The sequence below is a fragment of the Cervus elaphus genome, chromosome 18 (assembly GCF_910594005.1).
Source record: "Cervus elaphus chromosome 18, mCerEla1.1, whole genome shotgun sequence".
In the NCBI taxonomy this organism is placed as follows: Eukaryota; Metazoa; Chordata; class Mammalia; order Artiodactyla; family Cervidae; genus Cervus; species Cervus elaphus.
Genome location: NC_057832.1, coordinates 40,618,047 through 40,643,282, shown reverse-complemented (window position 1 = coordinate 40,643,282; position 25,236 = coordinate 40,618,047). Strand labels below are relative to the sequence as shown.

General features: G+C 42.9%; 1 long non-coding RNA gene and 2 other non-coding genes across 3 annotated transcripts; all 3 read right to left on the bottom strand.

Moving 5' to 3' along the window:
• Positions 1–3,536: 3,536 nt before the first annotated feature.
• LOC122673963 lies at positions 3,537–6,610 on the bottom strand. Its single transcript, XR_006334855.1, has 2 exons — positions 4,598–6,610; positions 3,537–4,091 (listed from the first exon to the last, which is right to left on the bottom strand). It is a non-coding gene; the product is annotated as an uncharacterized LOC122673963 (long non-coding RNA).
• LOC122674995 lies at positions 4,469–4,542 on the bottom strand. Its single transcript, XR_006335152.1, has one exon. It is a non-coding gene; the product is annotated as a small nucleolar RNA SNORD93 (small nucleolar RNA).
• A 5,211-nt stretch (positions 6,611–11,821) lies between the features above and the next one.
• On the bottom strand, positions 11,822–11,925 carry LOC122674958. The gene has a single exon (XR_006335119.1). It is a non-coding gene; the product is annotated as a U6 spliceosomal RNA (small nuclear RNA).
• Between the last annotated feature and the right edge of the window lie 13,311 nt (positions 11,926–25,236).

The following is a 25,236-nucleotide window of genomic DNA, read 5'->3' as shown; positions in this document are numbered from 1 at the left end:
AATTCCATGGATGGAGAAGCCTGGTGGGCTACAGTCCACAGGCTCACAGAGAGTTGGACACTACTGAGCGACTTCACTTTCTTTCACTTTTTCTTTCTATGGAATGTAAATTCACTTAGAAGTGACAATGAGGCTGGCAATGCAGGCCCCTCGGGCCTCAAAGTACAGAGAACCTTTGGAGGGAGAAGGTGACATTTGGGGAGTAGTGTGCAGCACACTCAATACCACCTTAGAGGCTCGTGCTATTGGGAATGATTTTCTAAGACAGGATTTTTCAACCTCTGCCTGGTAGAGATGTTGGATCAGATAACTCTCTGGTATGGAGGCTGTCCTGTGACTGTAGCACATTGTGCAGCCTCCACATGCTAGATGCCGGGAGCAGCCCCTGCCTACCCACTTGTGAGAATCACAGATGTCTTCAGACATGACCAAATGTCCCCAAGGAGAGTCAAAGAGCCCCCCCCCCCCCGCCCCCGCCCCAAGTCCCTCTTAAGAATCACTGCTTAAGGGAAGCACGAAAACTAAAGGAAAAGAGTCCACCTATTAAAAGATAAAATGGCCAAAATTCATCCATTAGTAAGAAAATTTACAAAAAGGGATTTTACACAGACCTGCTTCTTAGAGCTGAGTTGAGTGAAAACATGGGAAAGAGAAAATTTTGTGAACATTTTGCTTAACATAAGGTATTTTGAAAACATTATACTGTATATAAGTTCTGGTACTATTTAAGGTGCCACCTCCCCTAATCTTTATCCTTCCATGAAAAAACCTGAAAGACCATGTTACCATACACACAGACACAACCAACTGGGTCAGGAAACCAGAACTGTTCTTCACATGGATTCTTCACTAAGGAGGCTGCATTTTGAGGGGATATAGTACATCCTGTCCCGACCCTTGATTATCCTAATGAACACAAGTACTTGCACAGGGGCGTCTCGGAACATGTGTTTAATAAATCCATTCTGGTTTTTTTTAAAAGCTCCAGAATTGCAAGCAGCTTGAGTGTATAATTTATGTCAAGTCTGTACCACTGGCTCCCCACACCTGCACCTCCTGTCCTGGACAATTGTCTTCTTAGCTGTGCATTCTGCATTTTAAGTGCAGAATTACTTAATTTTACTTTTGCTTATCATCCAGGCCCTGTGTAGGACACCAACATCTTTCTCTCTTGGCTTATGGAGCCACTATCTTCATGTTTCCATGACTATTTCATGTTTTAGATCAGTATTGCCTAACAGAAATATAATGCAAGTCACATTTATATAATTTTAACATTTCCAAAATACTATCATTTAACTTGTAATCAATATAAAACTAAGATTTTATATTATTTTTTATTGATGCATAGTTGATTTATAGTATTGTGTTAGTTCCAGGTGTACAACATAGTGATTCAGTATTTTTGCAGATTACAAGATAGTGGGTATAATCCCCTGTGATATATGGTATATCCTTATTGCTTATCTATTTTATGTACTACAGCAAGTTAGTTAATCCCATACCCCTAGTTTGTCCCTCCCCACTTTCTTCTCCCCTTTGGTAACCACAAATTTGTTTTCTGTATCAGTGGAATCTAAAAAATAAGACAAAAGGTTGTAAATGCACTTTTAAAAATAATTCTTTCAAAGCTTATGTTTCTTACACCTCAGCTTATTACCTATTTGCACTAGCCACATGTCAAGTGCTCAATAGCCACATATAGCCAGTGGCTGCTGTACTGGAGTACAGTTTGAACTCTATCATAATTCTCAAAGTTCCACATTTGTCTCCACTACAGAAGGCCTGTAAATAATACAATGGGCTCTGTTCTGCCATAGTGGGAGTAACACGTCAGAGCATTTGCCCAACTGGAAAATCATTCCATCAACTACAGCATTCCCAGAAACAAATCATGGTGACCTACCATTCATCCTGAATTGACTGGGTTTTATCTCGCGACTGAACTGAACCAGATGTGGAACTATTCCGGAAATGCAGATGGCAACCGTGGAGGGTACCTTGAGATACTTGGCCTTTGCAGTACAGATAAACTCCACCAGGGGGCTTGCTAGCTATGGTTGCATCGTCCCAGGTAAGACAATTTTATAAAAAACCAGAATCAGAACTTTCCAGTTTATAAACACAGGGCAAACTTTGGAAAGGCAATTTTTGAGTACAAAATTAAAATAAGTCTTCCATACACATCTGTTTACTTATTCAGTCTCAACATGGCTTTCCTCTTGAGGTTTTATCCCCAACTTTGGCTCACAGGAGTCACTGGCTGACTGACCTTAGTACCCTGGTCAAATGCATCATTCTTTACTATCTCTAGATCCCATTTAGTTACTTGCTTTATTCTATTTCAGATCATGAGGGAGAAATGAGAATCTTACTTGGGTTCCAGGGAGCCTAGAATACAAATGACCCTCCCTCCTCCACCTTGCCCATTTAAAATTTACATTCAAGTGCCAAATGACCAATTTTCCAACTGGATTTCCTCCGACTCCTAGGAAGCTCATTCATACTGGTGGGAGCCTTAAAGCATCAGGTATCCTGAGCTTTTGTTGCTGTCTCATCTGACTGAGACCCCGTGAACTGCAGCACTCCAGGCTTCCCTGTCCTTCACCATCTCCCAAGCTCATGTCCATTGAGTTGATGACGCCATCCAACCATCTCATCCTCATCCCTTCTTTTACCCTGTCTTTCCCAGCATCAGGATCTTTTCCAATGAGTTGGCTCCTCGCCAAAGATGGCCCAAGTATTGGAAACTCAGCACCAGTTCTCCCCTTATTGTTTGCTGTTTTTGCTGTTGGTCCGACTCTTTGCGACCTCATGGACTGTAGCCCGCCAGGCTCCTCTGTCCATGGATTCTTTAGGCAAGAATATGGAGTGGGTAGCCATTTCCTTCTCCAGATCTTCCCAACCCAGGGATTGAACCCATGTCTCCCACTTTGCAGGGGGATTCTTACTGTCTGAGCCACCAGGAAGGCCCTCTATTTGTTTATAAGCCACCCCCAGATCATTCAGGGAACATGGTTGGGGTATAAAAGATATAAAGATTCTCTTAATGCCCAAAGCTCCTCCCTTGGAATAACAAGTCCTCTGAAAACATTTCTGGACAGAGGAGCCTGGCAGGCTACAGTCCACAGGGTCGCAGAGTCAGACTGAGCAACTACACTAGAACCTCACACCTCACTTAATTCCCTAGTTTAGCCAGTATCTGCCAAAGCCAGTCTAAATTTTGTTGCGTAATTTTCACACTTCATTTTCTGCTACAATGTGGCTACTAGTATACATTGTCAAGGGACAAAGGGAAGTGACATACCACTCATACCCTGCCAAAAGCTATTGTCTGAAACATCTATAAAGAAAACTTGTATACCCTTGATGGGTGAGGTAACATATCCCTTGACTGTTTCTCAAGCATTTACACTTACATGACCCCAAGGTGATTTTGATGTGTTTGCCCACTTTATTCTCAGCAGCTTAATCACTGACCCAAGACTGTCTTCCCACAGATTTCATTGGAAATGTTATTTAAGATGCCAGAAAGGGAAAGTTTTTAAGTCATATTTATTGAAATTGAATTTACATTCAGTAAAACTCACTCAAAATTTCTGACAGATGTAATTACCACTATAATCAAAGTGTAGAACAGTTCCTCAGCCCCTACCCTCAAAATGCTATGCAACAAACTCCTCAACTGATCTGTCCTCTATTCAAGGGGTCAAATTTAATCATCAAAATGATTAGACAAAACTGCAAGCACAAAAGCATAGGCAAAAGAATGGGATTTAAAAATAACCTTTGTAAATTAAAGCAGCTAGCCAAGTTCTCTTAAGATAGTTGTAGAATAGTTAGTCTAGCTACTGTGTCAAGATTCAGGCTGGATGGCAGAAAAATATAATGGAATTGAATTCTGCCAAAAATTCTCTACAGGGCAGATAGATATATATTCTTACAGATACTTGGCAGTTTTTTTTCCTAAAATTCACCCTTGCTACCACCATGAAAAGGACAATTAGCAAAAAGCTCTATTCTGTATATATCAATCATCACATGTTCAAATACACCTTATCTCCTCGAAGAGCTTCTTTCAAGCACCAGCCCTGTAAGAGAAGTATCACAGTAGGTAATTAGAGCAGCAATGACTAAATAAGATATTAAGAAAATATAGTGACTAAACCATGTTTATAAAAGCAGTGCAGGTACAGAAAATGAATTCCCCAATGAACTACATATTGTCAAAACAGGCATAGCAATATTCTGACATTAAAAAAAAATTAACTCAAAATGGCCACCATTGCCAAAGATAAACATCTTTAAAGATTAGATGCCAATCACATAAAAATACTTTTTCCTAAAATAACTTTTTTTGGCATAATAAAGTATTATCTATTTACTAGAGCCCCCCCATTTTATTTAAAACATACTGTTTTAAAGGGGGAGGATATAATTGCACTTAATAAATTCCTGCCCATCAAATTGGCCTCAGGTAAATCCTTTAACCCATCAGAGCAGAAGGATATCCAATCAGATTAGAGTTCTCATCCTTGGCCAAGAATTCTATCCAACTATTTAATAACTCAAGCCAGGTTTTCTACCTGGTTCATACCTTAAGCTTGTCAACATCTTGTCAGCCTGGTAGGAAAGAGAAAAACAATGTTAAGAATATCACTAATTTTAAAAAAATTTTACTTATTTTAATTGGAGGATAATTACAATATTGTTTTGGGCATTTTGTCTTTTTTTTGGTAAAGAGTATCTTATTGGGCTATTTACCTTTGGTGACTAAAGAGCTAACTTTGAGTAGAATTCCTGTAAAACAGCAATATTTTCCCAACTTCCTGACACTGGGAATGTCCTGAAATTCCCAGCCAGGAGACACCCTGGGCGGCAGCAGTCACCATCTTTCTCACTTTACCTCCTTGTTACACTAGCATGGAACAATTAACTTGGGGAAAAAATATAAACATTACTGGTAACAGTATTTACCTATGAAAGATGGAAACAAACTCTTCACATTTAAAAAACAAGGAATCCTGAAACTAGTGTACAGAGGCGGAGGCAGAGGCCACTGAAATGAGAACAGCCCTGTCAACACTTGCTCAGTTCCCACAGTCCTTAAATAGACACTGGCTTTCAGCCATGTCCCTCTCCCAGAGGGAACGGTTTTTTAAAAAAAGGGCGTGGGGGGCGGGGCGTGCTTAGGTCACAGCTCGCATCAGGAAAATCAGATCCTTTCTGATCAGTAAAAGGGCCTCTCACCACTGAGGCAAACATGTAAACATCCCACAAGTCTCCCATTTCAAGAGATTACTAAGCGGTAACCAACGATAACGATTCCTTCATTCACTCAGCTATAAATTGAAATCTTGACAAATTTTATTAAATCCGGAGAGTAACGCTTTCGATAGGAATGTATACCGGTATAACACTTAAAATGCCCTCTATTTAAAAAAAAAAAAAAAAAGTAAGCCCTCTAATGCTGAGGACCAGAGTGAAAATTACAAACGCTTCCTCGAGACAAACTTTCTCTAGGGCCATTTTTCCTGTTTATCTTGGCGAACACAAGTCAGAACCCCAAAGGTTCCGACTTTTTTTCAGGCCAGAAAACGATGACGGGCCTCACACTCATGAGACCCCACACACGTTATGGAAGAGGGTCCCCTGCTGCATAACGCACTGTCAATGCTGAAAAGGTGACTGGGGGGGAGAAAATTGCTCCCTCATCAAGGCTCACAGCAGCTAACCGCTCCCACGAGAGTCACGCAGGCCTTTTAAGGAGCCCAACCACAGAGCGAAGTGGCAACTGAGGCATCTGCGGAGGGGGAATGTCAGTGTGTGCGAAATTACCTCCGTTTCTTGCTAACACCGGAATTAACACTGCTCTGCCCCGAAGCCTAAAGTGTTTCAGGCCCGTGATCTCATCCGCTTCCTAAATAGACCGTATCAGGGTCCTCAAAGCCCACGGGCAGGCGGGGGCCCCGCGTGCGCCCCAACTCGGGACACCGTCCAGGGCTCTGCGCCTCCGCCCCGGGTCGGTTCCATTCTCCAAGAGTCTTGTTTTTCTCTTTTCATTGCAAAAGGAGCTTGAAGCTCCATGTGGCCCGGATCCCTTGAGCATCGGGGTCCCAGGCACAAGTGACGCGCGCCTCGGCCCCTGGGGGAAAGAGGGACTTTAGGCGCCAAGAGCGTTATTTCTGGGGAGGAAGGGTCCCCGGTACCCTGAGGATGTCCTCGCCGCAGAAGAGCTCTCACAGCGGCTCCCCTGGGGCCTGGGAGGCCTCTCTGAGGGGGAGCCGAGCTGAGGTCGAACACTAGCCCTAGCCGCCCGCATGGGGCGGACGCGCGGACGGGGGGGGGGGCGCTCCTGGTTAGTGCCCCTGGAGAGACCCCCGGGCCACGCGGAGGGCCCTAGCGTCGAGCTGGTCGAAAGCCACTTACCGAGTCGCGCGCGGAGGCAGAAAGGGGAGAGACAGCCGGAGACACCCAGCTTAAAAGGGGCCTGGGCGATCAGCGCCCGGCTGCAACCAACCAAAAAGTTGCCCTAGAGCCCCGCCCGGCCCGGGACCCAGCCCAGCACGCGCTCCTCCCAGCCCGCTGCACCCTGAGGCCCTCGCGCGCCTCCTGCCGGCGGCCTGGGGCGAGCGGGGCGGGCGGCTGCCCCGGCCTCCCGCAGCTAGGGCCTCGAAACTGACCCACTGGCCATCTGCTCCAAACCTCTCCCTAAGAGTGGTGTCCATTTATCTTGAGGCAGATTCAAGGGAGCTTCTGGCACTCGAATAATTTTAGGTATTTCTTCCTGTTTCCCCTCTCCCAACCTCAAGTATCCCATGCCTTTCCCCAGGATAGTCTGCAAGCCACCAGAAGTCCCCAGCTTTGCTTTTATACTTGGTTCTATCCTTAATCTGTCCCTGGAATTTTGAGAAGTGAGACTTCCTAGGTACTGGAGCACTTTAGATCATTTTGGTTGGAGAGACTGTTTAGGGCAACAAGAATAGATCAACAAGTATACACTCGGCAGTTGGCACCCTGATCTATGCTGGGGGGTGAGTTGTTGTGAGTCTCTAAGTCCAGTCGAACACTTTGGGACCCCATGGACTGCAACATGGCAGCCTTCCCTGTCCTTCGCCATCTCCCAGAGTTTGCTCAAACTCATGTCCATTGAGTCGGTGATGCCATCCAACCATCTCATCCTTTGTGGTCCCCTTCTCCTCCTGCCCTCAATCTTTCCCCGTATCAAGGTCTTTTCCAATGAGTTGACTGGCTCTTCCCATCAGGTGGCAAAAGTATTGGAGCTTCAGCTTCAGTATCAGTCCTTCCAGTGAATATTCAGGATTGCTTTCCTTTAGGATTGACTGGTTTGATCTCCTTGCAGTCCAAGAGTCTTCTCCAGCACCACAGTTAGAAAGCATCAATTCTTCCATGCTCAGCCTTCTTTATGGTCCAACTCACATCCATACATGACTACTGGAAAAACCATAGCTTTGACTATAGGGACCTTTGTCGGCAAAGGTCGACATGCTGTGATGTACCGGATGCCATGATCTTAGTGTTTTGAATGTTGAGTTTTAAGTCGGCTTTTTCACTTTCCTCTTTCACCTTCATCAAGAGGCTCTTTAGTCCGTCTTCACTTTCTACTCTTAGAGTGGTATCATCTGCATATCTGAGGTTGTTGATATTTCTCCCAGGAATCTTGATTCCAGCTTGCAATCAAGCTAGGGGGCAGGAGGGGGAACGAAGTTGAATGAGAAACTGCCCCTGCTTTAAAGGAACATAAAACGATAGAAGCCAATGCAGTGTGCCACAGGATCAAACCACCAAGCCCAGTCTGCTAAGGACATCAGGGAAAGCTTCCTGGAGGAGGGGGTGTCTAGGCTGAATCTAGCATTACTAGCAGGAAGCTTGCTTCATGATATAGGCGAAACCAAGAGTGTTAAACAAGAGTCATAGAGTAAAGGGACTTTTAGATCATACAGAATTTCTGGTGGAATAGAGCACATAGGCTGTTCTCCAAAAGGAGCCTTGTTGCCACAATGGAATGTAGCCTAGTGGGGACTCAGCTGCTCGCTCTGCTGGATCCTCTGAATTCAGCATAGTGCCTGGAACATATTTGAGTAAGTGGGAAATGACTCCAGGGAAAGGGATTCGCCACTGAACCCCCACAGTAGTTGAGTATTCATGCTATGAAACTCTTCAAGGCTCATAGTGATGATCATGGTGGTCGTCTTATCCCAGAATGTAGCCTTTTGGGTCTCCATGAGTGTGAGTTTATTCCCGCATTCCCAGGACATGGCCTAGAGCTTGGTGCACTGTGAATGCTTGATAAAAACCTGCTGGATTAACTTTCTTGGTGTATATTTGCTCTGCTGCTAGAGAGGAACCCCCCATCCTCACCCCCACTCACCATGCCATGTCTCTTTGTGAAGGAACTTCTGCAGGCAAATGCCCTGAGCTTCTGTCCACCCTTTCCTCATTCCCTTCCAGAAAAGAAGGAATTTCAATAGAACCCTGTTCTAACATGAACTTGGAGAGCACACAAGCTGGGGTAAGCTTGTTGGCGTCCGTCCTCTACCTGTGCCCTGTTTTCAAGATTGTAATCCTCTCTGATTGTAATCTTCTCTGATTGTAATCTTCTCTGATGTCTCCCCCTAGACAAGGGTTGAGACATGACCATTTGGAAGCCATTGAGAGTTTTTTTGGTTCAGTGTACAGTCATCTGGGTATAAGTGTCACTTCCTTAAGCTTTGTGATTTTCAGTAGTCCAAACTGAATAAAAGATAGTATTTCTTACTAATCCTGCAAAAACAAGATCTTGCATTTTACTCACTTTAAACTTTTGGCCCCCGTATATGTTATGGCAGGTGATGTCCAACGGCTCATCTTTCTCAAAGAAGAGCAAATCCATTAGGAGGCTGTAAGCTGTGAAGGTTCATGTTCTCTTTCTTCTCTCATTGCCCAGCATCAATATAAGATAACAGTGACCCAAGTTAGGATAGGAAGCAGGACAGACTCAGCTCTAAAATCACAATCTTATTATTACCAGTAAAGCTAACACTTTCATTTCCCTTCTGTGTCTTGTTTTGCATTGGTTCTGAAGGTGGAAGGGCAAGAAAAAACATTATTTATCGTCCTCCCCCAACCCTGCAGTTGTCTGATCCTTATTTGTTTTCAGTGGACTAATATCAGATACAGATCTGGGACATTTGCTTTTGCCAATTAATTGGCGCATTCATTTCCTGTTGTCTCTGTTTAGTGCATATTTTGTTGTGTTGCTGTAGAGTCAGGAGATAAAGCAACTGAAGATATTATTCATGATTTAAATGATCACAGCAGTTGGGTAACATTTTAATTGGCGTCAGTGGGCCGTTTGCCACTTGCTATTCTCTGCCCAGCAGCCTGCCTCTTCCAAGCAGCTGTAGGCTTGTTTTCAAGCCAGGAGAGAATGTTTGCTCTCATGGAGGCCTATTGGTTTCATTTGCCTCAGTAGAAGCAGATGATGGCTGAAATGTGGCTGATTTCAGCGGTTAGAGGTTGTGCAGGTGAGCCTGTTGGAAGCACTGGGATACAACTGTACTTGTTTCTGCCCTCCAGGATGGATATGAAACAGACTATTTAAAAAATGCCCTCTCAGATTTGTTGCTCAAACATAGTTGTTCATAAGACCTCTGGAAAATTTAGGAATAAAGGTATAAAATAGATTTCTATTTCATGTTTTTTATTCAGTATATCAAATATATCACCTTTATTGATAAGCATGCTCTAGTTGTAAAACAAATAAAAACATCCTTTAACTCCACATCCTTCTGCAACTAGCTGCTTGTTTCTTTTTCTCTTTGCGTGCCTCATGCTAAGTCGCTTTAGTTGTGTCTGACTCTTTGCAGTCCCGTGGACCATAGCCTGCCAGTCTCCTCTGTCCATGGGATTACCAAGGCAAGAATGCTGGAGTGGGTTGCCATGCCATGCTCCAGGGGATTTTCCCTGGAGCAAACTAGTATTTCTTATGTCTCCTGCATTGGCAGGCAGATTCTTTATGCAATTGCATAATCACATATTACTAAGTGAAAGAAGCCAACCTGAAAAGTTTACCTACTGTTTGATTCCAACTATATGGCATTTTGGAAAAGGTAAAACTATGGGAACAAAAAAAAGATCAATGGTTGCCAGAGGTTTGGGGAGAAGAAGGATGAATAGGTGGCACACAGGGGATTTTTTAGGTCAGTAGTAGTGAGAACATCTTGTACAGAATTGCTAGATGGACATAGGAAAGAGCTCCTCCATGGCTCCATCTTAGTGGAGGCTTGTGGGATAGAGAATAACTGAAGATGAGCTTTGTTCAGTTGTACATTTATATGATTGTTCAAATTTTGTGGTTCAGTCGCTAAGTCATGTTTGACTTTTTGCAACCCCATGGACTGCAGCATGCCAGGCTTCCCTGTCCTTTACCATTTTCTGGAGTTTGCTCAAACTCATGTCCAGTGAATCTGTGATGCCATCCAACCATCTCCTCCTCTGTCGTCCCCTTCTCCTCCTGCCTTCTATCTTTCCCAGCATTAGGGTCTTTTCTAATGAGTCAGCTCTTCACATCAGGTGGGCAAAGTATTAGAGCTTCAACTTTAGCATCAGTCCTTCCAATGAATAGTCAGGATTGATATCCTTTAGGATTGCCTGGTTTGATCTCCTTGCTGTCCAACAGACTCTCAAGAGTCTACTCCAGCACCACAGTTCAAAAGCATCAATTCTTCCATGCTCAGTCTTTTTCATGGTCCAACTCTCACATCCATACATGACTACTGGAAAAACCATAGCTTTGACTGTGCAGACCTTTGTCGGCAAAGCAATGTCTCTGCTTTTTAATATATTGTCTAGGTTGGTCATAGCTTTTCTTCCAAGGAGCAAGCGTCTTAATTTCATAACTGCAGTCACCGTCTGCAGTGATTTTGGAGCCCAATAAAATAAAATCTGTCACTGTTTCCATTTTTTCCCATCTATCAGCCAGGAAGTGATGGTACCAGATGCCATGATCTTCATCTTTTTAATGTTGAGTTTTAAGCTGGCTTTTTCTCTCTCCTCTTTCACCTTCATTAAGAGTCTCTTTAGTTTCTCTTTGCTTTCTGCCATAAGGGTGGTGTCATCTGAATATCTGAAGTTATTGATATTTCTCCTGGCAATCTTGATTCCAGCTTGAGCTTCATCCAGCCTGGCATTTCGCATGATGTCCTCTGCATGTAAGCTAAATAAGCAGAGTGACAATATGCAGCCATGACGTACTCCTTTCCCAATTTGGAACCAGTCCATTTTCCAAGTCCAGTTCTAACTATTGCTTCTTGACCTGCATACAGGTTTCTCAGAAGGCAGGTAAGGTGGTCTGATATTCCTATCTCATTAAGAATTTTCCACAGTTTGTTGAGATCCATACAAAGGCTTTAGCGTAGTCAATGAAGTAGATGTTTTTCTGGAATCCCCTTGCTTTTTCTGTGATCCAGAATGTTGCCATCTGGATGTTGGCAATTTGCTCTCTGGTTCTGCTGCCTTTTCTAAATCCAGCTTGTACATCTGGAAGTTCTTGGCTCATGTACTATTGAAACCTAGCTTCAAGGATTTTGAGCATGACCTTGCTAGCATGTGAAATGAGTACAATTAGTTTGAACATTCTTTGGCATTGCTCTTCTTTGGGATTAGGATGAAAACTGACCTTTTCCAGTCCTGTGGCCACTGCTGAGTTTTCCAAATTTGCTGGCATATTGAGTGCAGCACTTCAACTACATCATCTTTTAGGATTTGAAATAGCTCAGCTAGAATTCCATCACCTCCACTAGCTTTCTTTCTTTTTTTTTTAAATACGGAATGCTTCACAAATTTGCGTGTCATCCTTGCGCAGGGGCCATGCTAATCTCTGTATCGTTCCAATTTTAGTATATGTGCTGCCGAAGCGAGCACTCCACTAGCTTTGTGTGTAGTAATGCTTCCTAAGGCCCACTTGGCTTCACACTCCAGGATGTCTGGCTCTAGTTGAGTGATCACACCATCGTGATTATCCAGGTCATTAAGACGGTTTTTGTATCGTTCTTCTGTGTATTCCTGCCACCTCTTCTTAGTATCTTCTGCTCCTGTTAGGTCCATATCATTTCTGTCCTTTATTGTGCCCATCTTTGCATGAAATATTCCCTTGGTGTCTCCAATTTTCTGGAAGAGATCTCATCTTTCCCATTCTATTGTTTTCCTCTATTTCTTTGCATTGATCACTTAGGAAGGCTTTCTTATCTCTCCTTGGTATTCTTTGGATCTCAACATTCAGATGGATTATCTTTCCTTTTCTCCTTTTCCTTTCACTTCTCTTCTTTTCTCAGCTGCTTCTAAGCCCTCCTCAGACAGCCATTTTGCCTTTTTTCATTTCTTTTTCTCGGGGATGGTTTTGATTACTGCCTTCTGTACAATGTCATGAACCTCTCTCGATAGTTCTTCAGGCACTCTATCAGATCGAATCCCTTTAATCTATTGGTCACTTCCACTGTGTAATCATAAGGGATTTGATTTAGGTCATACCTGAATGGTCTAGTGGTTTTCTCTACTTTCTTCAACTGAAGTCTGAATTTGGCAATAAAGAGTTCATGATCTGAGCCAAGTCAGCTCCTGGTCTTGTTTTTCCTGACTGTATAGAGCTTCTCCATCTTCAGCTGCAAAGAATATAATCAATCTGACTTTGGTATTGATCATCTGGTGATGTCCATGTGTAGAGAGGTCTCTTGTGTTGTTGGAAGAGAGTGTTTGCTATGACCAGTGCATTCTCTTGGCAAAACTCTGTTAGCCTTTGCTCCAGTTCATTTTGTACTTCATGGCCAAACTTTCCTGTCACTCCAGGTATCTCTTGACTTCCTACTTTTGATTGTTCAAATGAACATTGTCAAATTTAAATTTTAAGATGGTAGGAATTGTGACTTCTTAATTTCTGCATATAAGTCTGGGCTGCCTGAACCTCATAGTAAAAGGTTGCTAATAAATGCCTTTCATGGAAATGATGATAAATATGTGAAGCCACTTGATTGGAATGCCCTTTTGGATGAACACGTATTTGTGACCCACATTCAGAAGGCTGGAAATTGCTTCCAGGCCCATCCAGATCTGTGCCGGGAACTGTATGCAGCAATGCCACAAACGGCTTCTTCTAAATTACGCTTTAAGCTTTAGAAAGATTATGATGAAGTGATGCGTAATCCTGGTCTCTTCACTGATGCACTTAAACAGGAGTGTTTCTTTTCTTCCCCTTGCCGTGACTAAACATCTGTGCAACCGTGACTGTTCCAGCTTAAAGGAAAGCATCAGACCCGTTTAGCTTCTCCTGCTATTCATCCTGTGCCTTCTCTCTCTCCTCTCATTCCCAAAGGGTTAGCCTTCCAGTAGGGGCAGCAGCATCACAGATGCTCTGTTGAGAGCAGAGTTAGTCTACATTTTTTCCATTACTGATCTGCATGCCCTTAAAGAGCTTGAGCTCTGCTAGATGGAACTCGAGGTGCCCAGGGGGCTTTACACTTTAGTTGAGTCAGGTAAATTTACTCAGATTCAAAAATTTAAACAGGCATTCGGGGAGAACGTTGAGTCTGTTTTTGTAGAAAGGGCTCGTCTTTCTGGTTTCCACTCCCCGTCCCTTCTCTCTATGGCATCTGGTGTTCACAAGTGGAGAGGTACTTTGGGTCCGGGAAGGGAGGCAGATGACAAGGACGGGTCTCCTGCATTTCAGCTGGCCTTTGCTACCGTAGGTGCTGCCCCTGGACAGTGACTGCTGTAATTCCAGCCCTGGGTCTTCCCTGGGGTTTGTCGCTGAAGACCTGGGACCTGGTCACTCATGATCACAGTTGCGCGTGACTTGGTCAAGCCTTGGGAGTCTGCTCTGGTCAGCTCCAGGGGCACCTGCCCTTGCTACCCTATCCAAACCCCCACTCTCTCTCCATTCCTTTTTTTTTTTTTTTAAGCCTATTTTCTTTATAGGACATATCTATGTATCTATCCATCTTTCTCTTTCATCTGGCCTCCTCTACTGAAACTTAAATCCCTTTCAAGATGAGTTACTTAGAGGTCTTCTGTCCACTTCTCTACCTCTATTTCCATCTCCATCTCTTGTCTCCACCCCCCCCAAACCCACACCCATACTGATACTAATCTGTATCGATTAAAAATGTGGGTCTAAAATTTAACTTATTGGGTTCAGATTCTTGTTCTGTTATTTACTAGTTGGGGGCACCTGGACAAGTTACTTAGCCTGCCTATGCCTTGGTTTCTTTATTTGTGAAAAGGGGATAATAATAGCATCTATGGTGTAGGTTGTGATAAAGATAAAAATGAGTTACTATATGGAAAGGGTTTAGAAATGGGTCTGACATGTGGAAAGCATCACCTAAGTATTTGCTGCTTTTTAAAAATTATTGACAGTGTTCTCTACCAGAATATAAAGTCCATGAAGGCAGAAACTTTGTCTGTCTTTTTTACTGTTATGCATCCTTATCCTTCAGCAATGTATGACCCACAGTAGACACTTCATAACTATTTGTTGGCTGAATGAATAAATGAATGTCTGGAGAAACAAAAAAGAGAGCAACAAAATCTATTTAAAAACATATCACCACCCTTTCACACTCCTTCTGGCTTCCCAAGTGGCACTAGTGGTAAAGAACCTGCCTGCCAATGAAGGAGACATAAGAGATGCGGGTTCAATCCCTGGGTCAGGAAGATCCACTGGAGAAGGACATGCAACCCACTCAAGTATTCTTGTTTGGAAAATTCCATGGACAGAGGAGCCTGGTGGGCTCCAGTCCATAGGATCATAGAGTCGGACACCAGGAAGCAACTTACACTTCACACTCCCTCTAGTGAAAGTTGATGTCCCTCTCAAGATGATTTCCTCCTCTTTAGAGTTAGTTCTCCTATCCTCGAGGAGAAGCTTCCCAGGTGGCGCTAGTGGTAAAGAACCCGCCTGTCAATGAAGAAGACATCAGAGCTGAGGTTTGAGTCCCTGGGTGGGGAAGATCCCCTGGAGGAGGGCATGACAACGAGATTCGTGCCTGGAGAATTCCGTGGACAGAGGACCATGGCAGGCTACAGTCCACTGGGTCATGTGCAGAGTCAAACACGACTGAAGTGACTTAGCATGCACGTGCATGCATCCTCTAGGAAGCTGAGAACTGGGTTTTAGTCTTCAGTGGCACTTTCTATCTCCAGACTACCTTATCCCAGGGCCGCCAAGCTTGCTGGGTAACTTGGTCCTGGGAGAGATCTCCCCTCTTCATCCTCAGAGGTTCCTCTCTCCACAAAGGTTTGGCTCCCTTCTCACATTGACACTAACACTATTCCTTCCTGCTCAAAGTGGAGAGGGGGTACTCAGAGTATCACATATTGGGGGGGGTGTGTGTGTTAGTGGGGGAAGGCAGATAATGAGCAGCTCTCACAGTTTAAAAGCAGCCGTTTTCCCACCATGCCTTTCTTCTTCCCAGCGCGATGCTGTCTGTCTAGCTTCTGCTTTACCTTGTCTAGCTGGCTTGAGAGAGTATTGGAGCCAATTTTCCCCAGGACCCTGTGGCATTAACCACTTAGCTCTCCTGATGCCCTAGATCTGCATTGCTAAGCCCCAATTCACCCCATTAGTCATAGGAGTTACCACTGATGGAAGTGAGCTTTGGTTAGTATAAGAGGCTCAGGATCAAACTGGATTTGAATTGTGATGAATTCTGCTCTCATCCCTCAGTCTTTTTTCGGCTGACTTTCCTTTCTCTGCCTTGGCAAGACACGCCCCTTTGCAGGTCTGGGTTCAAGATGACTTGGCTACTTAATTTTTAAACTAGGGGCTTGTAATCAGCCCACGGGTCATGAAAGTAAGAGAGGGTCTGACCACTGTCTGGTCACACTGTAGTTTGTTGGTGGTCTATCTTTTGGAGCATTAAGGGTCACAGTTTTGTTAAGGGGTGTCCTGGGGTACCAAAGATCAGTCACATAGGATAGTTCGGAATGGCTCAGCAAAGGCTTGGTGTGTGAGTGGGTTTTCTTTCACTGGAAAAACCACAGGCATCATACAAGCGCCCTCTGAGAGAGGCCTTCATCCCACAAAAAAGAAAGGAATAGTTAAATCAACTTTTCCATCCATGTGATCCCAAAGGGCACAGACTGGTTTGCAGATGTTGGCCTGCTGGAGAGCCTGTGTCCTAAGCTGAAGAGAGATCCCCTCTTCTCCTTGCCAGAGTTTTATATTATTATTTATTAGTTCTTTTTAAGCCAGTGTGAGAGAGATTCTCTCTGGGAGATAGATACATAAAAGTTTCTGCCTTTAAAAAAACATTTTCTCTTCTGAGGGATTATTCATGCTTGCAACTGTAAGAGATGTTTATTAGAGGACAGAGTTGTTTAATAAGATGTTACTTTTATCAGCTTCTTAGCTCTCTGCTGAGGTCACTTATGTTTCAAAAGTTGAAGTGGTAGAGACTCCCTGCTCTCCATCAGAGCCCTGTCTTTGGAGGAGCAAAGAGACGGTGTTCCCTGACGGAGCTCTGTGGATGTGACCTGGCCTCTGCCTCCTAAGGAATGCGGTGACTCAACCAAATTGCTGGGACTTCCCTGGCAGTTCAGTGGTCACGACTCTGCAGTTCCACTGCAAGGGGAGTGGGTTTAATCCCTATTCAAAGGACTAAGATCACAGCTTTGGCTGTGAGGCAAAGCCAAAACAACAACAACGACGAAAACATAAAACCAAAGTTGCTGACTGTGTTGACATCTGATTTCAACATTTGGTTTCTCACTTGGGGTCCTGAAAGGGGAATGTCTACTGTCTACCTCTCAGTAGAAATGTTACCCTGTAGCAGATATGCATTAGAAGAGAGAGAGTTATTAAAGTGGTATCACAGAACCTTTTATATTTTTGTTCCTTCCCCTTATCCTTTTTTTAGAAAACAGGATCTTAGGACCTCTGGTGGCCTTGCATCCCCTGGCCTGTAGTGTGTGTTAGGAAAGTAAGTAAAATCAGGGAAATAGACTAGAGGGAAATAGACTAGAGAGAAATGGGGAAGGGGAGTTCTCTGTTAGGTGATCAGGGGATGCCCTTCTGAGAGACTGTATTTCTGAAGAGAACTGAAGGCAATGAGGGGCTGAGTAGGGGGAGAATGTTCCAGGCAGAGGGCACTGTAGAAGTCCTGGATCCTAGGGCATCGCCATTTACCTGGTGAATACCATCAGTGTGGTTCCAGTGACCAGCAGGCCATGAAGATTTGAATAACCTGGTGTTAATCTGCTGGGATAATGGGCACCTACTTTGAGCAAGCTGTGTGCAGCAAGCAACTCTGCACAAAAAGCCACGCATTTCATTAGAAAAAAGGGTGCTGAATCTTTCACAGTTCTGCACCATAGAATACTGAGGGGAAAATGTTTAGCTTGAAGAAATGTAAAGGTGGGTGTTGGCTACCTTGTCTTGTTCTTGGAGAAATTCAACATGAAGTTCCCTCTCAGGAAAAATGAGAAACAAAAATAAAACCTGCACTCTGCTTTCCCAGCCCCAGATGAACCAATGTGGCCTTTAGGTGCCATTCTGATGGGGGAGGCCAACATTTTGAATATCCCCCTTGAGTGAAACCCTTTTAGAATGTCTGGGTTTGAACTAAAATTGCTTCTTGATGTGTCCAACAGGATGATTTACCTACAAAATGTACTAATGCCAAGTTGTCAATCTGTTATGTATGCATGTGGGCTCAGTTGTGTCTGATTCTGGCGACCCCATGGATTGTAGCCCATCAGACTCCTCTGTCCATGGGATTTTCCAGGCAAGAATACTGGAGTGGGGTGCCATTTCCTACTCCAGGTGAGATGGGTTATTAAACTGTGCACTGAAGTGAGGCAGAATAGCTATTAAATGCAATTTTTAAAAATCGTTATTGCTGTGTGGCACCCTTTCCGGAAGTCACTAGTGACTGGATTAGAAAACAGAGGGCTCAGGAAATAATTTTATTTTGAATCAAAAATAATATGGGGTAAGTTGCACCTTTCTTTGACACTCAGAGATTGTGTCTGCTATAACTCCTTTTTTCTTCTTCTTTATTGAAATGTAGTTGATTTACAATGTTGTGTTAATTTCTGCTGTATAGCAAAGTGATTCAGTTATACCATTATATCATTCTTTTTAATATTCTCATCTTTTGAAAATTAATGAATATATTTTTATTGAAATATAGTTGATTTATAATGTTTAGTTTCAAGTGTACAACAAAGTGATTCAGCTTTATATATATATATACACATACTATTATATATAGCTTTATATATAGTATTTATATATGTATTTATTCTTTTTCAGTTTCTTTTCCCACATATGTTATTATAAAATATCAAGTATAGCTCTCTGTGCTATACTTTGTTGATTATCCATTCTATATGTAATAGTTCATCTACTAACCCCAGACTCCCACCACGTAGCTCCCCGATCCCCGCTCACCCTTGGCAGCTACAAATCTGTTCTTTATGTCTGTGAAGACAATTCCTGTTTCTGATTGTAGGTAGAGGATTCTGATATAGGTGATAGTCACACTTGCCAAACCTTTTATTTTTACAGTGGATTCAACTTAAGTAAATAGCTGTCTATCTGTCATCCCGTCTAACCCTCCAGACACTTGAAAGGTAACCAAGGCAGGTAATCCCAGTGTTGCAGATGAGAGCCAAAACAGAGGGTTTAAGTGAGCAGAAGACTAGGATGAGAACTGGGTGTCCCTGCTTCTCCAGCCCCTGACTTCCTGCTGGAATCTTTATCATGATTACATAGTTTGGTACCTGGACCACTCTTAACCATGGAGTCAAAGACTGAGTACACAGGCATGGACACATTCATTTTCAGGAATTTAAAGGAAATCTGTGAAATACTAGCCTTCAGAGAGGACAAGTTAAATATTAAATTATTAATAAATATTTTTATTTATGGAAAGTACAACTATGTGTGTGTAAAAAGGGAAGCTATTTATGTACTGATCTGGAATACTTGCTAAGAAATATTGTTTTTTACAAAATTTTATTTATTTTTGGCTGTGCTGGGTCTTTGTTGCTGTGTGGGTTTTTCTCGAGTTGTGGGGACAGGGGCTACTCTCTAGTTGCGGTGCACAGGTTTTTCACTGCAGTGGCTGCTCTTGTAGAGCTCGGGCACTAGAGCACTCAGGCTTCACTAGTTGCAGCTCCCGGGCTCCATCGCACAGGCTCAAAAGTTGTGGTTCAAGCGCTTTGCTGCTCCAAGGCATGTGGGATCTTCCTGGACCAGGGATGGAACCCATGTCTCCTGCACAGGCAGGCGGATTCTTCATCACTGAGCCACCAGGGAAGCCCCGGAAATATTCTTAATGTGTTTTATTTTGACATATTTTAAGACGTCCAAGAAGTTCCCGAAATCATACAGAGAGTTTCTGCGGGCCAGGAAATCTCTCTTCACCTTTCTTCCCCCAGTAGTAAGTTACACATGACCTTGATAAATTGATAGAACCGGGAAGCTGAGATTGGTACAATGCCATTAATTCAAATAAAGACTTTATTTGCATTTCTAAGAAATACTTTAAAAAGGTGAGATAGTGTACAGTATGCATCCTATTTGTATATTTTTAAAGGGGGTGAGGGAATGTGTGAGTTTGTATTTGTTTCCATATGCCTAGAATATCTCTGGAAGGATGTATACAAAGCTAGACACACTGGGTTGCCTACAAGAAGAAGAACTGGGCGAGAAAGTGCAATGCTGTGCTGTGCTGAGTCTCTGTCGTGTCCGACTCTTTGCGACCCCATGGACTGTGGCCCGCCAGGCTCCTCTGTCCATGGGATTTCCCAGGCAAGAATACTGGAGTGGGTTGCCATTTCCTCCCTCCAGGGGATCCTCCTGACCCAGGGATCTCTTGTGTCTCCTGCCTTGGCAGGTGGATTCTTTACCACTAAGCCACTTGGGAAGCCCAACAAAGGGTGAAAGAAGTAGAATTACACTCTTTTGTACCAGTCCATCTGTTTTTTAAAAAGGTATTGAGAAATCTTTTTATGTATTCATATAAAATAGTCTCTAAATTACATTTTTTAAGGTAAGTAATTCTGACTGTATCCCATTTGTAAAACAAGGGCGGGGAGGAATGTGTGTGTCTTTGCTTGCATAAGCATAGAGATCTTTGGAAGAATATATAAGAAATCGGTAACATTGATTTGCTTCCAGGGATAAAAATGGGGAGCAGGGGACAGAAGCAGAGGGAGACCTTTCACCAGACACCCTTTGTACCTTTTAAATTTAGACTATGTGAATTTATTCCCTTTTCAACAAAATCAAGAAAACTAAAAAAAAAAATTAAACGCTAAAAATAAAGTGCTTTCACCTTGTGAATTTTTTTTTCTCTGAAATAATTCAGCAGCTTTCCAGCTACACTTTGGCTAAAATCCAAGTTTCTTAACATGACATTTAGGTTCTTTTTATAACTCGGTCTCTATTTCTTGCCTGGAGCTTTGTGTTCCACCTTAAACATTTCACTCTCTCTCCTCCTGATCCTGCTTTTTCTGACATTTCTTTATTCTAGTCTCCCTTATCCCCAGCCATCAGAAGTCAGCTCAGGCTCTCTTCTGTGACGTACCCCCAAAGAATCCATCCCTCTGTGACTTGGCTCTCATCCAAATATCTATAACATTGTATTGTCTGCTCTACACATCCGGCCTTCACCCCACACCCTCTTGTCTTTCAAGGATATAGGCATTGTCTTCCCAAATAAGATTCCCAAACCCTTGTGAGCAGGAGCTGAGAAGGACACTTTTCTGAAACTCCCTCTTCCTGGCAGAAGCTTACACTTGGTTGATATCCCAGTGATACTTTGTGACTAATCTCTTCTTTGTGGAAATTGTATTCCACATATATGCTTGCTTGATATACACATGAATCCCAACCTGTAGCATGGCAATAAGAAATTATCTATCCACCCAAAACACCCTAGCAGAAAAAAAAGAGGACAAAGAGTTAAAAATCTCAAGAAATCACACGGTGTCTGAATATTGACATATTTTTAAATATACCATCTCTAGAAAACAAGATGCATGGTAAAATATTTTTTCCTCTTTCATTTTGGTACATATATGTGGCTGCATTTTGGAAAATAGGCCCTGTTTTCCTGGTATCCATGGTGAATTAATTACTTTTTCTGATACATTATCAACTAGTTCTTGAGGTTCTTGTGTTGGGCAAACAGCAGAGTTGGATTCAACCCTTGGCAAGTCTGCTTTCAGATCCATGTGACTTCTAACTCTGTGTTCTTTTCTTTGTAGCAGTGGATATAGTTAGGTTCCTTCCATGGCATAGCATTGTATTCAGGTTCAATGGACACAAAGTATAAACTATATTCCTTGAAGAGCTTACACTCTATCTCACGTTGCATTAGTCTGTCCCTCTCCCAGTCTGTGGCTCTGTATTTAGTAGGTGCAGCCAGTTCCTGGAAGGCTGTTGATACACTCATGAAATTAGAACTAGAGAAAAAACTGGCAAAGGTCCATCTTTGAAATAGAAACCATTAAGAACAAAGAGGCAGATAACAAACAAGGATAGAAATAGCTTATCTTTGCTTAAGTCTTTTAGTTAGGCCCCATATTTCAGGTGTGTTATCTCTTCGTCTTTAGAGTCACTGAGGTGGCTATTATTGTTATCTTCTTTTGTAGATGAGAACAGAAACTTAGAGAGGTTAAATAAGTTAACACAGCTAAGTAACAGAGCCAGGATTCAAACACAGAGCTTCTGCCCCTGAGTCCCTGTGTTTAATCTTAACGTGATGTTATTGTTTTTCCAAAGACCAGTCACATGGACAAGTAACTTCTCGATGTATTTGTCTTACTCTGTCTAACCAGATCACAGAGTCTCTAAGTGGAAGACTGCACTTCATTTTCTTATGGGTCTCCACATATAGTGATCCACATAGCACAAGGAACTGCACATTATCTGTACTCAATACTCCAGAATGACAGAATGCATAAAAAATGGCTTATAAATGCGGGTGAATGAGACAATGATGTTCAGATTCAAAATTCAACAACCACATTCCAAGCAGTGTGAGGGGTGCAAAGAACATGATGTTTTGGAGGACTGGAGATGATGTCCCTGAAGGATCGGGCACAGGGAGGTGCCCAACACATGGTACTTTTATTAACACATCAGCAGGAAATGGCAACCCACTCCAGTATTCTTGCCTGGAAAATCCCATAGACGGAGGAGCCTGGTAGGCTACAGTCCATGGGGTCGCAAAGAGTCGGACACGACTGTGCGACTTCACTCACTTCACCGTAATCTGATTTAATTTTTCTTATACACAGCTCTGTTAGGTAGCCTAACAGAGTTAGGCTCAGTAGTCTGCTCAGGCTGCCATAACACAACACCACAGACTGGGTGGCTTACACAACAGAAGTGTGTTTTCTCAGAGTTCTAGAGGCTCAGAGTCCTAGATCGAGGTGCAGGGAGGTGGCTGGTCCTTCATGGACATCATCTCCAGTCCTCCAAAACGTCATGTTCTTTGCACCCCTCACACTGCTTGGTATGTGGTTGTTGAATTCTGAATCTGAACATCATTGTTTCATTCACCCACATTTATAAGCCATTTTGTGTGCATTCAGCCCTTCTGGAGCACTGACAGTGTAGACCCTCATTGTGTCCTCAGAGGGCCTTTCCTCTGTGTGCCCGTGGCCAGCTCTGCTGTCTCTTTCTCTTCTTATAAGGACGGGCCCTGTAAGATTAGGGTCCCACTCTTAACTCTTCATTTAATCTTAATTACCTTCTTAAAAACTCTTTCTCCAAACCCCTCCACAGGGGGTTGAGCCTTCAACATTTGAATTTGGGGTGGTGTGGGGGTGGCAAGGCACAGAATTCAGCCCATTACTAGTAGTTACTCCCTTTCCATTTTTCAGATGTGTAAATAGACATCCAAAGGAGTCATTCCTGTTCTTCTGCAAAGTCTGGCTGTGATGCCAGAAATGTACACCACCCATATTTCTGTAGGTTTCTCTCCTCCTTGCAGCCTTAAAGAGTTCAACCATCTAATCCTCTCTAGAGGTTTTTTTTCCCCCTAAGAAAACAATATTATCTTTTCTCTGAATGTTGCTGGTGAAAGCCTGACAGCTGATTTTTCCCCCCTGAGCTTCTCACCTTCATGCCTTCACCCCTTTTCTGTTATTTTATAATTAGCTGAGACCAGTTACTTGTAAAGTAACTGATTAATTCCACTTTCCTGTACATTACAGAACAGGAACCATGGCATTGCCAGGCTTACAAACTTTGGAATAAAGCTGGGGACCGGAAGGTTGTTCAGGCCACAGCAAACTCTAGATGGGACTATCTTATTTTCCTACCAAAAACAAGAAAGCATGTCATTCTTTATCTGAGGTCTTGAATATGAGATGAGTTCAGTTCAGTTCAGTTGCATCCAACTTTTTGCAACCCCATGAATCGCAGCACGCCTGGCTCCCCTGTCCATCACCAACTCGCGGAGTCTATCCAAACCATGTCCATCGAGTTGGTTATGCCATCCAGCCATCTCATCCTCTGTTGTCCCCTTCTCCTCCTGCCCCCAATCCCTCCCAGCATCAGGGTCTTTTCCAATGAGTCAACTCTTCGCATGAGGTGGCCAAAGTATTGGAGTTTCAGCTTCAGCATCAGTCCCTCCAATGAACACCCAGGACTGATCTCCTTTAGGATGGACTGGTTGGATCTCCTTGCAGTCCAAGGGACGCTCAAGCGTCTTCTCCAACACCACAGTTCAAAAGCATCAATTCTTTGGTGCTCAGCTTTCTTCACAGTCCAACTCTCACATCCATACATGACTACTGGAAAAACCATAGCCTTGACTAGATGGACCTTTGTTGGCAAAGTAATGTCTCTGCTTTTAAATATCATTATACCTCAATATTCTCTACTTGATGGTTTCTGCTGACTTGCGCCCTCTACTACTTCATGTCTTCTATTCTCTGTTTTACCAGCTTTGGTCAGAGTTTTCTTTCTATCTTGAGTTCAGATCTCATTTAGAGAGCCTCTCATTGGTTCAGCCAGTCAGCATCCCTTTGGGTCACTGGCCAGCGTTTGGTCTAATTGTAAGTGTTGCCCCAGTACAAGGTAAAGAGTTCTTTTATCTATCACAGCATGAGGAAAATATTTTTTGAGAATACATGACTTCTTTTCTTTTGTCCTATGTTTACATCTCTCCTATAAGGCAGTGTAGCAACGTGGTTAACATTCAAGTTCTGGTGTAAGAGCATCTGGATAAAGACCCTACTCCCACTACTTATCAGTTCTATGAAGCTGGACAAATTTACTTCACTTCCCTGTGCCTCAGTTTCCTCCAAATGAGGTTGTTAATACAGTCCCCAGCTCACAGAATTGTGAGGATTCAAGTTAAGGTATGTGAGCAACCACAGTGCATGCATTATAGTAAGTGCCCAGTAAGTATTATTTCTAATGGATTGTCCACCAGGAGGGAAAATGTCCATTCTTTTGCCAAGGATATCTCTAATCATAAATTTACAAATAAGCATTTTAGATACCTGTTCTATTGCTGACTGAGTAACATAATTAACCAAGGCTGTTAGTTCCTGATGAAATTCATTCAATAAGTCCACAAGTGGTATATATACAGTAGTTGAGGATATGAGATTTGTGAGGGTCTCTGCCTGTAGTCTATTTGGGGAAATAGTCATGTAAATAAATAATGACAAGTCAACTTGAGAGTGGGGGCACCAGGAGGAAGTGTTTGGTTTGCCCTGGACAAGGGCAAGAGCAAGTCAGGGGAATTACATACTGGAGAAAACATTTGAATGGACCTTAAAGAAGAAATTGGGAGGGCGTTTCTGGGTTTCTGGCAGCGGTAAGAGCAGAGATGAAAGATAATATGGTGCCTTCAAGGAACATGTAGGTTGTGCAATAACTCTTTAATCTTTTATCCTGAAGGCAATGGGGAGTCTTTAGAGTGTTTAATTTTGTTTTAAAATATACCTTTTTTTTTGTAGACGTCATATATGCTCATTATGAAAAACAAGCAACATATTATAGAGAAATACATGAAAAGTAAAGATTTCCATTAATTTCCTCCCTCATCCCCTGAGATAATTACTATTACAAAGTGTTTGAAGTGTATTTCTCTACATTTCTTTCTAGGCACATAGTAACAAGTGCATGGTGATTATTATTATTATTATAATAGAAGAATCTCTTGTGTGTACATTATATATATATATATATAATTCAGTACTGAAGTT